Raw genomic sequence first — 14,856 nt, forward strand, 5'->3', positions numbered from 1 at the left:
ATGATGCTCTTAGGCAGGAACTTGGCAGCATAAATTGGGGGCATATATTGGCGGCAGGGAAGTGTGTGGCAGAAATGTGGCAAATGTTCTAGAGATACTTGCATGGAGTTCTGCATAGGTATGTTCTATTAAGGCAGGGAAAGTATGGTAGGATTAAAGAACCATGGTGTACAAAGGATGTAAAATATCTAGTTAAGAAGAAAAGGAAAACTAACAAAAGGGTCAAGAAGCTAGGTACTGTTAGAGCTCCAGAATATTACAAGGGGGGCAGGAAAGAACTCAAGAATGAAATTAGGAGAACTAGAAGGGGCCATGAGAAGGCCTTGGCAAGCAAGATTTTTAAAAAACCAAGGCATTCTACAAGTATGTGATGAGCAAGAGGATAACCTGTGTGAGAATAGGACCAATCAGGTGCGATAGTGGAAATGTGTGCATGGAGATGGAGGAGGTAGTGGAGATATTTAATGAACACTTTGCTTCAGTATTCACCAGGGAAAAGGACCGTGGCAGTTGTGGGGATGACTTACAGTGGACTGAGCTGCTTGAGCATATAGACATAAAGAAAGAGGAGGTGCTGGAGCTTATGAAAAGCATTAAGATAGGCAAGTCACCAGGACTGGGTGAGATAAACTCCAGCGATGGAGGAGATTGGTGAACCTCTTGTGATGATCTTTGCATCATCAATAGGGATGGGAGAAGAACTGGGGGATTGGAGGTTTGCAAATGTCATACCCTTGTTCAAGAAAAGGGGTGGAGATAACTCAGTAAATTATAGGCAAGTGTGTCTGACTTCAGTGGTGGGCAAGTTGTTGGAGAAGATCCTAAGAGGCAGGATTTATGAGCATTTGGAGAGAGATAATCTGATTAGGGATAGCCAGCATGACTTTGTCAAGGGCAGGTCGTGCCTTGAGAGTCTGATTGAGTTCTTTGAGGATGTAACAAAACACATGATGAAGGTAGAGCGGTGGATGTAGTGTATATGGATTTCAGTAAGGCATTTGATATTGTTCCCTCTGCAAGGCTCCTTCAGAAAGTAATGAGGCATGGGATCCAAGAAGACCTTATTTTGTGGAACTAGAATTGGCTTCCCCACAGAAGGCAAAGGGTAGTTGTAGATGGTTCGTATTCTGCATGAAGGATGGTGACCAGTGGTGTTCCACAGGGATCTGTTCTGGGAAACCTCGTCTTTGTGATTTTAATAAATGTCTTGGATGAAGATGTGGAAGGGTGGGTTAGAAAGTTTGCTGATGACAATTGGGGTGTTGTAGATAGTCTGGAGGGTTGTCAAAGGTTACTGCGGGACATCGATAGGATGCAAAACTGGGCTGAGAAGTGGCAGATGGACTTCAACCCAAACAAGTGTGAAGTGGTTTATTTTGGTAGATCAGATTTGAAGACAGAATATAATATTAATGGTAAGACTCTTGGCAGTGTGGAGGATCAGAGGGATATTGGAGTGCAAGTCCATAGGATACTCAAAACTGCTGCGCAGATTGACAGTGTTGCTAAGATGGCATATGGTGTGTTGGACTATTGACCATGGGATTGAGTTCAAGAGCCATGAGGTAACATTACAGCTATATAAGACACAAACATGAGGAAATCTGCAGATGCTGGATTTTCAAGCAACACACACACAAAATGCTGGTGAAAAACAGCAGGCCAGGCAGCATCTATAGGGAGAAGCACTGTCAACGTTTCTGGCTGAGACCCTTCATCAGGAGCTATATAAGAGCTTGGTCAGACCCCACTTGGAGTACTGTGTTCAGTTGTGGTCACCTCACTACAGGAAGGATGTGGACACGATAGAGAGGTTTACGAGGTTGTTGCCTGGATTGGGGAGCATGCCTCATGAGAGTAGGTTGAGTGAACTTGGCCTTTTCTCCTTGGAGCAACGGAGAGTGAAAGGAGACCTGATAGAGGTGTATAAGATGATGAGGGGCATTGCTCATGTCGATAGCCAGAGGGTTTTTCCCGGGGCTGAAATAGCTAACATGAGGAGGCATAGTTTTAAGGTGCTTGGAGATGGGAACTGAAGGGATGTCAGGGGCAAGTTTTCATACAGAGAGTGGTGGGTGTGTGGAATGCAATGCCAGTGGCGATGGTGGAAGGGGATATAACAGGATCCTTTAAGAGCTTCTTAGATAGGCACATAGAGCTTAGAAACTCTGAGAGCTATGTGTTAGGGAAATTCTAGAGTAGGTTACATGGTCAGCATAACATTGCGGGCCAAAGGGCCTGTAATGTGCTGTCGATTTCTATGTTCTGTGAATGGCTTAAAAACAACAAAGATAATGTCTTGGAGTGGCCAAGTCAGAGTCCATACCTCATTCCAACTGAGAATTTGTGGCTGGAATTGAAAAGGGCTGCTCACTCACAATCCCCATGCAATCCGACAGAGCTTAAGCAGTTTTGTAAAGACAAGTGGGGAATGTTGCAGCTGATAGAGACCTATCTACACAGACTCAAGACTGTATTTGCTGCCAAAGGTTCATCAACTAAATACCGACGTAATTATGCAATTATTTTGTGTTTAGTAATTGTAATAAATTTAGACCAATTGGTAGAAATTTGTTTTCACTTTGACATGAAAGAATCTTTCCTGTTGATCAGTCTCAAAATAGCCAAATTAAATTCACTGTGCTACAATATTGTAAAACAATAAAATATGAAAACTTTCAAGGGGGTTAAATACTTTCTATCGGCACTGTAGTTCATTTATTTTGCTGAAACAAATAAGTCTGAAAGTGTTTAACAATTAGTTGTATTATACAGCAAACAATGACTGCATATAAGAAATATTATTGTAGGTTATGTTTATTTAAAAATATAAAATATGCTGAGAGAGTTTAAGCTTCCTTACCCCTAGAACCTAATGTATCTCTTGAATTTTCCAAATTACTACAATTAATTGAAATGTAATATTTCTTGTCCATATTTTGTCTCTCTATTGGCAGCTCAGCTGCAAATTTTTGAAATTCCTTCTGCAACTTACGTGAGCATAATTTCTCATGTTTAATGAAACAGTTAAAAACCCAAAATGGAAAGCTTCTTGGCGCAGCTCCTTTTCCTGGATGGAGAATCATATAACAAGATAAATTGAATCCTACTCACTGCATTTCCTCTGGATAATTTGAAATCTAGGCCTAGGTGAACACAACACATTAGATAGATATCAAGCACTAGAGTTTTTCTCTAAGCTCTCATTCAACCATAATCTGACAAGAGAATGTTTTTGATCCTGCGGAGAGATGCACATCTTCTGGCCAATTTCCTTTTCTGACAGCAGAGTAAAGAAACTAAGAATTCACTTATAATAGCCCCAGTGTGGCCAACTGGAAGGAGATTTCAATTCATCTCCCGCATGACTTCTGTCTGTTAATAATTCTGTTAAAAGAAAGCCTATTGTACAAACCTTGCCAGCAGCAGCCATTATCTTGAAAAGAACATTCTGCTTCAAAGCTTCAATGCGTCTTGCAGGAACAGAGTCATCACAGAATTTCTGTGAGCTGTGTAATAGGCACGCCATGTATCCATCAATTATTCTTAATAAATTAAAAAGAAAGTGTGAGAAGCAGCTGTAGTCTCTTTAAGTAACTACAGTAACTCAAAAACTAAAATATTGTACATTTACCAAAGGTATGTATATCATGGATAAAAATATAGATGAGATTATGGAGTTACTCCAAGCAGAAATCATTCCTGTATCTAGATATAAGTGCTTGTGTATTAATAATTCAACTGCCAGCTTCTTTCTCAACAAGACCTTAAAACAATTTTTAAAAACATTCATTAGATATCGGAATAATTTAGATGTAATCCACTAATTAATTCTTAAAAAAATACCTCCCCCTGAATATATTTTTATAGGTATGAAAGGCCAAACAAATTGACGGAAGGAATGTTTTCTCATGAAGCAGTGATCAACAGCAGGCAGTAGAGAGCAGCAACGAACAATGGACAAGAGCTGACACTGTAATTGAAAGAACTGTACCTGGGTCACTCACCAGTTTCCTCGAGACTATGTATAAAGAAGCCCTCCATTTTCCATTAATCAAATGCTCTCAAAAATCCATTTTTGATACCAATCGCTGTCCTGACTGACTATACCCATTAATTATTTTTTTGAAGAACATTCTGACCAAGACTAGGCCAGCATTCCAAGAATAAATCTGGACAGATTTACTTATGCAGCATCTGCTCTTTTTTCCAAAAAAAGGGGATATTTTCCTATTCTGCAAAGGATAATAATCAAGAGTTTTTTGGCAGTGCTAATGTGACTGTCATCCTCTACTGGTCTTATAGTTGAAGAGCTTTGAATTCAAGCTCTGTTTGAGAGATCTGAGCACATTAACACAATTAATATTGAAGTTCAGTAACAAAGGTATATGCATTGTTGGAGGTACAGCTTCAAGATGAACCATAAAACCCAGACATGGATTTTATCCAGACATCCTTACTGATGTGAAAGACCTGCAAAACGGTGCAGGTGTTCTCCCAATTTCCTGGCAAAATATTTATCAGTCAGCCAACAGAATCAAAATAGATTATATAGAGACTTTCTTATCATATTTATGATGCAACTTATCTGCCACATTTTTCATGTTACATAAGTGCTTTCAGGACTTAACTAGTTGGAAAGTTCTGTGGAACATCTGCTTTGAAATAGAAACGTGTAGGTTTCAGTTATTAGGTGGTACGCTAGACAACTGTAACCATAGCTGGAATGGACTACACTGCAGATAATTCATGAGTAAAATTGAACTGGGTGATTTGCTGCTCATTTTAACATACTCTTAATTGCATGATGCACATTCCAGCAATAATCATAGAAAAAGTGAGAGTGAACAACTTCAAGTTCCCGGGTATCTATGACAATCTATCCTGGATCCAGTGTATTGATGCAGCTGCAAAGAAGGCACAACAGTGGCTATATTTTATTTGGAACTTGAGGAGACTGGTATGTCACCAAAGACACTCACAAACTTCTACAGATGTACTGTGGAGAACATTCTAACTGGCTGCATCACCGTCCAGTAGGTGGGGAGGGGGGAGCGGAGGTGGTGCTACTGTAGAGGAAGGAGGTCTTTCTGCCATGATGTAATGCTTCTTTCTCCTGTATGTTCTTCCAGTTTCTGTTTTGGTTGACTCAGGTACTGGCATTTTGTTACTCTGAAACTGTGTGAATACTTTTCCTGGGAGGAGAGTGCATTTATTCGCTTGGTGAATGAATCCTCAGTGTACCTCTGTAGTCCAGTAGCCAGAGCTGTTATGCATCGCTTGGCAGTTTCCTGGGTATCAGCTATGGCAGAGGCCACCATACTTTTTGCACCGCGGACTGGTTTAATATTGACAATATTCTTGCGGACCAGCCGACAGGGGGCGGGGGCGGGGTGTAAATCACAACTGGAATATAGGTGATAATTCAACTATAAGGCAGTTATAAGTGGCTAATACACTTAATTTCATTTCTAAAAGGGTTTATCTAACAAATTTAATCTTAAACACACAGCGCATATTTTCCTTGCATGAATATAGTGATAAGTCAATTATAAATCACTTTTAAGTCATAGCATCATAACATTTTAAGTAACGTTTGGATGTTAAACACACATCACATATTTTCCTCGTATGAACGTATAGAATCATTGCAACACACCAATATTGCTGAATCAGTGGGAACCCTGGGCTTGTTTCCTTACAACAATGTGGTCCCATCGAGGGGTGATGGGAGACAGTGATACTTGAAGAGGGTTCCTTATGTCCAGTCTATTCCGCAATTTAGTTTTTGTTGCATTCATTGCAGAAAACCCCGCTTCGCAGAGATATTATGTTGGAAATGGAGGCAATGTTTTCAGTGCTTTCATGGCTACCTCAGGATATTCAGCCTTGACTTTGATGCAGAATGCTGGCAGAGATGTTATGTCAAACATACTTTTCAGCCCACCATCATTTGCAAGCTCGAGGAGTTGATGTTCCCATGCTGACATAGATGATTCACCGGGGACATTCACAAATGGGTCACGGACCCATTCCTTTGCACGTCTTGGGTCATTTGCAGTTGGGAAGTAACGCTTGAATTCTGTCGACAGCAAAGATAAGTGATCGTGCACCAACTGTGAGAAGGATGGTGCAGCCTCAGTCTCTCCCAAAATCCCAGCTAATGTTGGGAACATGTCAAATATACTCCTGTCCACTCAACGTCCCTACAGTTCTAGTTTGGCTTTGAAAGCAGGCATTTTATCTGCCAACCTGAAGACAGTTGTCGTTCTCCCCTGAAGTGACAAATTGAGTTCAGTGAGCAGGTTGAAGATGTCACACAGATAAGCGAGTTTTGCTATCCACTCCTCGTCACTGAAGTGTGCTGCCAGCGGCGACTTTTCTCCTGAAAGAAATCTCTGTAGCGGCTCTCTTAACTCAAAAACCCTGGCCAGGGCTCTCCCCCTTGAAAGCCACCTGACTTCAGTGTGTAAGAGAAGGCGTTTGTGCTCTACATCCATTTCAACGCAAAGCTGCTCAAACAGATATGAGTTAAGACGTGAGTTAAGCTTTTGCTTTGATGTGATTGATAACTTCAACAATGTCACTCAATACGTTATTAAGATCAGGTGACATTTTTTGGCTAGCCAGCATTTCCCTGTGTATGACGCAGTGTGACGACTGGCATTCAGGAGCAACCTCTTTGACTCGGGTAGTGAAACCAGACAGCTGTCCAGTCATAGCTGCGGCCCTGTCTGTGCATATTTACAACAGAGAATGACCAGTCCGGTTTGCCTGACTTGAATAATTCTGCCCCAATTGTGTTAGTTGGCAGTGGCAGTGCACACAACATATCCTTGTGCACGTCGTCTTGAAATATACTTTGTATATCACACATAAACCAGCAGTATTGCCTTGTTGTTGACGTCAGTAGACTCGTCAATTCTTCACCAACAGTGAAAGGTTTCTTAGCCTCAGCAATACAGCTAGCCACTAAGTATGACACTCTCAGAGGAGGAGGTGGCTCTCAGCACTTACTTCTGTCCCACTTATTCACGCTTTTTCCGCTCAGAAAACTCAACAGGTTTGTCTTTAATTGCAGGGTGCGTGGACTCAAGGTGTTGAAGCAGTTTTGAGGGCTTCATTGCCTCATTAGACAGCTTGTCTCCACATATCACACACAGGGGGCTTGGAGCGTGCGAGTCACCGGTCGCATTAAAGCCATATTTTATGTACGACTCATCGTATTTTCTGTTGAAGGAAGTTTTCTTTTTTTTCAGTCTTGGCCTCAGCTGTCTCTGTGTTATCAATATCATTAGGCCTTTTATGTCCCGGACTACCTCTTCTAAAGAAACTCTGAAACGATGTTTGTTTTTTACTCATCAAGTAGTTGTGGGTAATGACCTCGCAAGTATTCAAGTTCAACAGTGGGCATGACAGGGAATGAGGAAAGGTGCAGCTGACTCATATCGTTTCCTCGCAGCCCAGTGCCATATGCTTTGTGGCCCGGTGGTTGGCGACCACTGATCTGTACTTCCTTGGTAGCTGAGATTAATCTTTGATCTTCACAACTTTCTGCAGCTGAGTTAGTCTGCTCACTTCCACCCTTGTGGTTTTCATCTTGGCTTCCAATTGAGATCTCCATGGGTTATGACAGTACTCTCCACTGTGTTTCAGCATTTCTTGAATTCAGTTATAATGGAGGTTGCAATTGTGAGTAGTGCTTCATTGGCTGCTTTTAGCATGCTGTCTGATGGAATTTTATCACTAAGTCTGGGGAGCCCAGCTTGTTCATTGACAGTCGCCAGTTTAGCCATGATCTTCTCTCTGATTGCAGTAGCCCTAAGGTGAGATTTGAACGTGCATTTCCTGTGTACAAGGCAATGATTTTAGCTTTTCAGCATCTGTGAGTTGCGGAGGTGGGGCTTGAACTCTTGTTTCCCGATCAGCTTGGTTCTGCAGTGACTTTGCTGGAGTGCATCATGATTGTATGGCTGCTAATTCAAGATGTGATAGCAATCCTCTGTTGACAATGTTTGATCACTCAGTAACCAGTTGTTTTTCCATGAATGTGGACGATGGCCCTCATTGTTTCCAGAGTCCCCATGTGTGCTTGATGTATCCTCTTTCATGTGGGCTGCTGTTGAAGTAGCATTTTGGGGCTGATTTTATGAGAATGACATCCCTGAATAATGTGATCATTGGTGAGAAGACCTTCAGCCACTCTCTCTTATGTGAACTGTTCTCTCTGTGGAGGGAAATTACACATTGATTTTCAACTTCACTCCCACCAGATCTCCCTCCTCTTCTGTGTCTTATGTTTATTCCTCTTCAAAGGTACAGCCTGACCTGTTGAGTTCCTTCAGCATCAGAGATGTCAGCCAGGCACTGCATTTGTAAAGAAATTATGTCAATTACTTTCATGTCATTATGGATAAAATGAGAACTCAGATGCCAGTGTTTTCCAGCATTGGTGGTTTTCAGGAGAGTAAATGGCCATTGCATTCCTGGAAAGTTGTTTACTGCAACCACGACTATTCTGATAGCAGGTTTCCATGGCAGCACTCTGAATTAATGAAGAAGAATTCCTAAGATGAATGACTTGTTTCCTGGAAACACACATGATTCTTTCATTCTGATGGAGTTTGGACTGTTGGACATTTTCAGTGGCTGGCACTGCCCCAAATGATGGATCCTGAGGGGTTGGGGGAGAACAAGAGCCGATCTTCTATTTCCATCCTCCTCACACCTCTGTGCTCTCCAGTGACAGCAGCTTGGAGTACACATGCAAAAGTCATATGAAGACAAGGATTAAGAGGGGCAGATCGGAGTTTGCTGCCTTCACAGGTCGGGGGACACCATACAGTTGTCAATGTGAGGTTTTCCTATGCACTTCCTCTCCCAAATGAGTGGCCAAGAGACGCATTAGCCTTGTGAACAAAGTTACTGGAGAGGAGTAGCCGATAGATATGAAGTAGTCTCTTTATTTGACAAAATGAGACACCGCAGGAATCATTTTGAACCCCTTTCTGAGGAAGTGACCTGCTTGGTCCAATGCTTCACGACACTTTATATGCAAAAGATCAAAGGTCAGTTCCATATTTACAATGCATCCACAATGCTTCCTTTGAACTATACAGAAACTTCACACCTCCGCCTTCACACCCACAATACAGATACCCAAATAAATTTTAAATCAACATTGTCTGGTCTTCCAATTAACTGTGGTTCATAGCTCTTGAGAACCCATTGTTCAGAGCTACGGTTTAAATTTAATCTGCAGTCCATATTCGGATCTGAATATTGATGACTGAATTTAGTTGCTGAAGCTATCTGCTCTCTGTATTAAACCCCAAAAATGTATATAATTGAGTTCTAAAGAGATAACATATTCAAAATGCGGCCGCAAAAGCACAGAACCTAGCAGAACCGAAGTAACTGTATTTCTGATATAATTATCAACAGAAGCATAATACTCTGATAATCATATGGGCAAGCCAGTATAACAACAAATAAGAGCCGGAGTAGAGTGATTGGCTCTCAGACTTGTTCTGCCATTCAGTATGCTTGTGGCTGTTTTTCCATTTCAGTTCTGTACTTGTCCTAAATCCATTTATCTTTAATGATAGTAGGGTATACTCAGCCACTGGGTACTATTCATCCTTAGCTGAAGGAAATGTCCTCATCAATGTCATGAACAGCTGAGCCCATACATTGAGACTGTAACTGTGGTTTTAGGCACCCAGGGAATCATCATGACTGCATCTGGCGTGGGGGGAGGAGGAGGAGGGGCAGACATAGGCAGAGGGACTGGGGAGACAGGTTGACAGAGACAGTGTGCGAGACAGACAAATGTATTCACCACCTTTTTCAATTTTGTCTCCATGTTACCATGAAGATAAATCCTTATTCCTTTCTAAGCTTCCTGTCTTATTCTTTATTCAAACAGTTTCATAACCTTTCATGCTCTATACTTCCTTTTGATTTTATCCATACTTTTCCAAGCTGTTGTACCCATACCCTTACTATTTAGTTTAAAGCCCTATACACAGCCCTAGCTACATGACTTGTGTGGACCCTGGTCCCAGCGTGGTTCTGGTGGAGCCTATCTCAGTAGAACAACTACAGTATGCTAACTTGTACGGTGTTAGTGATCTCTTATGAAATTAATAGTTTTGAATTTGGAACTAATTTGTTGCTAAAATTAAGGTTCATTTACCTAGCTCAATTTCTTTTTATCGTTGAGTTTTCCATATGGGTAACTCGTCCAAGCTGGAGAACACAGGCTTGCTCATTTACTTTAGAAGTCAAGATTTGAATAAAATGATATCTGTTTGAAAAATTCAGCTCCCGGCTATAAAACACAGCCAGAATTAAGTAGTTTTCTTTTTCTACTGTTAATATCACATAGAGCTGCTAGTTGCAAGATGTGTCTGGGATATCTTCCTTGCAATATACCTCAGAGAATTATAAGTCTGAAGGGATTAAAAAGATAATGAGAATGAAAAAAAAACTATGGAAGGACTTAAAAAAAACAAGGCTGAAAATTAGAAAATTAAATGGAGTGCTGTATATCATTGATGCATTCTTTAATTCCTATGGTTTTACTTATTCACATAATTTAACACTTCTACACATCAAAAATACACCACAGGTAATAAAAGTTTTTCACCCTTGGCAGGGATATCACATAAAATGTCCTCCAGTATATTCACTCACACACTCCCAACTTTCTCTCTGCATCTTACCTACACCCAAAGATTACATCTGAAAACAAGCAGTGCTGCATACTTTTTTCCTGGTGAGGTCAGGACTTGTCATTATGTTCCAAGCCAATTCTGATATTGAGGCCAGTCAGAGTATTTGAGATGATGATGAGTCTACTATCTTAATCACTCATCCCTTTCATTCCTCTGGGCAACTCTTGAAAACTGCCGATTGTCTAAGCACCCAATTCTCACTTTCACCTCTCCCTCTATACCAGACGTACCCACCCTGGGGTCTGTGGACCCCTGGGTTAATGGTAAAGGTCCATAGTATAAAAAAGTTTGCAGGACCCTGCACTATACAATCAAATCTTTTCTTTCATTTTGGATACTCAAGAACTGAAAGCTTGCCAGTCAGAGGAAGAAAATTGTAATAATGAAGAAGCGACTTGATTTTGCACTTATTGCCTAAAATCAGCTGTCTGCACTCACTTCAGATGATGGAATTTGCAAGCCCTTTGCACGTGATAAGATAACAGGTGCTATCGAAATCAAATCACAGATGTTCGCAACCAAACACTAAATGCAGAGGACCAGCACACGGAACTAAAAAGGAAACTGTGGATTAATTGGCGAAGTTCCTATCTAATTAATTTGATTGAGTTTCTGAAGTTAAAAGAAAAATACTTTGATAAGGCCTTTTACAGGGTCCCACAGGGAAGGCTATTCCAAAATACTAAAACCCATGAGATCCAAGGCAAGTTGACAGAATGGATCCAAATTGCCTTGGTTATGGGAGGGTGAGGGTGATATGGAGAGTGATTTGTACTTGACATTTGACACCTGCATGACAGGCTGTTGGACCTATTTTGGTGCTGTAATGAGTACGCCTCAATGACATTATTACAACTTTCAAAAGGGCCTAGTGCAGAGTTTGACTCCAGGCTTGGCAAAATAAAGAAAACAGCTGGCCATGTCAGTCATTACATTGGTTGAACCCACAATGTTGCATTGTCTGATGGTTGATATCATTGTAGCTGCCATCAAATCTGTTAATGCTACATAAAAACCTCAGATGCCGTATAATGCTGCAGCACTATGGTCCCGAGCATAAGGTTGAAGGGCAAAACTACAGTCATGTAGTTTCTTCTTCCAACAGCGGCCACTCACGACCCATGAATGAAGCAATGTACTGCATGGCCCAAAGTTTCACTTATATCTCCATCAGCTGATGAAAAAAAAGCTAATGATTATTCCTTAAATTCATATGGCTAGTTACAAGCAATGTTTTCCTTGCTCCACTTTGAGGCTGCAGTCGTAGCTACTGTTGAAGCACTGGGGTGTGCACGGTAAGCATCCTGAAGGAATATCTATTCTCATTTTAGTCTTTGAGGATGCATTCCCGCTACTCCAGTCCTGTGAATTCTGAAGCAGCCAAATATGTCTTAATGGAATCCACTGATTCCAGAAGTTGGTCATGTGTGCTAGTGGGAGATGGATAACTGGTGGGAGGTGCTGAGCTTCCACCATTTTTGCTAGGGATACACTATGTATACTTCTGAAAAGCCTTGAGATTTTTACTGTCTTCTTCAATTCTCCTATTTTATTTGTTATATCACTGGCCAGACTCACAAGTTGGAAAGGATGTTACATTTTTCAATGTCTTTTTTTACATTTTTTAATAACATCCTTCAGCAGTTCCTCTGTCCTCCTGTCATGATGGAAATTCTCTCAGGACTCAGATGTCAAATATGAAAAAAATGTGTGCCACTCTTTGGGACCATCTAAATGAAATTTGGACCAGAGTACTAGAGACAAACACAAGAGATTCTGAAGATGCTGGAGATCTTGAGCAACACAAACTGTTGGAGGAAATCAGAAAGTCAGGTAACATCTATGAGAGTGAATAAACAGACTGGAAAGGAGGGTAACAAATATTAGCTGGTCAGTTATATGAGAGACCAGGTGAGTGAGAAAATGTGGTTCATTGTCTACAAGACCATCTACTTCAGTGCCATCTGCAGACTTATTGTTACCAGAGCTGGTGTACAGGAGGCTACAGACTGAACGGTCGGTGGGAGTAGAGTGAGATATTAACTGCATTTTATGGCAGTTTTGAAGCCAACCCCACCCCACCCCATGTTTGATTACATTATTAGCAAAGAATCAAAATAGTTCTGAAATGACTTCCTCGTCTCCATTCAGCTTTATGTTATCAAGATAGTTCCCAGATTGCTGAAAAAAATTGAGGTACCTTAATTGAAAACAAGGATAAAGTGATACTTTGACATTCAAATAATTAGTTCATAATATTACTGCTTAGATCTATTCTATTAGTGGCCTTTTTGGTTGAAGGTTTAAAAGATTTGTAAATTGTAGATGCAAAAATTGTCACTATATAATTAGAAACTGTGCCTGCAACTTTGAAAGGTTTTGGTAGAAAGATACACCTAGTGGTTGCTGATCACTTTTGGTTGAATGGATTTCAATGAAAGTATCGGAACTGATATTTAAGCACTTTAATTCAAATACAGGAACTGAAATTCCCTGAAGAATGGGCGACACAATTGCAGACAGAGCATATCAGTCTGATATCTTAAAAGGCTAATGGAGTAAAACAACATACAGATGGCAATTTGAGAACTGTAAATTTTATAAACATTACTATCTAATAGCATAATCTATCCAAACGACTTCCTTTTGTGTTTTTACTATCAAATATTTAGGGTCTTTAATCAAAAAGTAATTTTAAACCAAATAGAGACCAGGAGTTCAATGCTAAATTTATAATCAGTAATCTAGGGACTGAGGCAGTGATTAAGTCAGTGAACGAGTATCCAGAAATTTGAACTATTAATCCAAAGTATTAAAATTTCATCATGGCAGCAGCTGAATTTCAATGTTAACTAATATTTTAAAAAGCATCATCAGTAACATTGACCATAAAACTGCAAGACTGGTGTAACAATCTAACCAATTCACTAATGTCTTTCAGCTATGCAACATTGCCATTTTTAAACAGTCTGGTGAATATATGACTCCAGATTCAAAGCAGTGTGGCTGACTTTAACTGCTAACTGAATGGGCAAACAGGTCTCAGCATTCAGAGACGGAGGAAGGTGAACAACAGATACAATATTCATACTGCAAGTGAAAATAAAACTATTGTTTTGAATTTACTGAGATTTTTGTATTTAATGATAAGCACGTTCTAGATTGTGTGATCTAGCTTTTCTTTGAATGGACAGAAATAATTTATTTATTCGATTGATGGCTTTTGGAGAGACTAATTGGAGGTACATTAATGTGCCAGATGGAGCCTCCTTTAGAAGGTGTTTATCCCCAGGTGATTCCTTAATGAGGTGTTAAGACAACAGGGTGAAGTACTTCTTTGTGGCCTTGATGAATAATCATGACAACACCTCAACCTGCACACTCATACATTACAAAAATTCACAATAATTTAAGTTACTTTTTATTTGAATTTTCTCTATTAAAACCCTCCAAGAGGACCACAAACTTGTTGTAGGGTTTGGAGCCTTGCGTGCCTCGATGTCCCAAAGAGCTATGTTGGCTGGAGTCAGGGTCTTGTGTTTTGGCTCTTGGTAGGGTCGCACATGTCAAAGGGTAGAGGCCAGATTAAGAGGGGCTCATTGGTCCTCTGGATTCAGGGATTCAGCTAACAACGAGACTTTAGATGTTTCAGAAAGAACAGGGAGGGTGGCAAAAGTGGTGAGGGCGTGGTACTGTTGATCAGAGATAGTGTCAATGGCTGCAGAAAAGGAGGAAGTAATGGAGGGCTTGTCTATGGAGTCTTTGTGGGTAGAAGATAGGAACAGGAAGGGGTCAATAACTCTACTGGGTGTTTTTTATAGACCTCCCAATAGTAACAGGGATATTGAGGAGCAGATAGGAAGACAGATTCTGGAAAAGTGTAATAATAACAGGGTTGTCATTGTGGGAGATTTTAATTTCTCAAATATTGATTGGCATCTCCCCAGAACAAGGGGTTTAAATAGGGTGGAATTTGTTAAGTGTGTTCAGAAAGGTTTCTTGATGCAATATGTAGATAAGTCTACAAGAGGAGAGGCTGTACTTGATCTGGTATTGGGAAGTAAACCTAGCCACGTGTCAGATCTCTCAGTGGGAGAACATTTTGGAGATAGTGATC

The sequence above is a fragment of the Hypanus sabinus genome, chromosome 5 (genome assembly GCF_030144855.1).
Source record: "Hypanus sabinus isolate sHypSab1 chromosome 5, sHypSab1.hap1, whole genome shotgun sequence".
Classification (NCBI taxonomy): domain Eukaryota; kingdom Metazoa; phylum Chordata; class Chondrichthyes; order Myliobatiformes; family Dasyatidae; genus Hypanus; species Hypanus sabinus.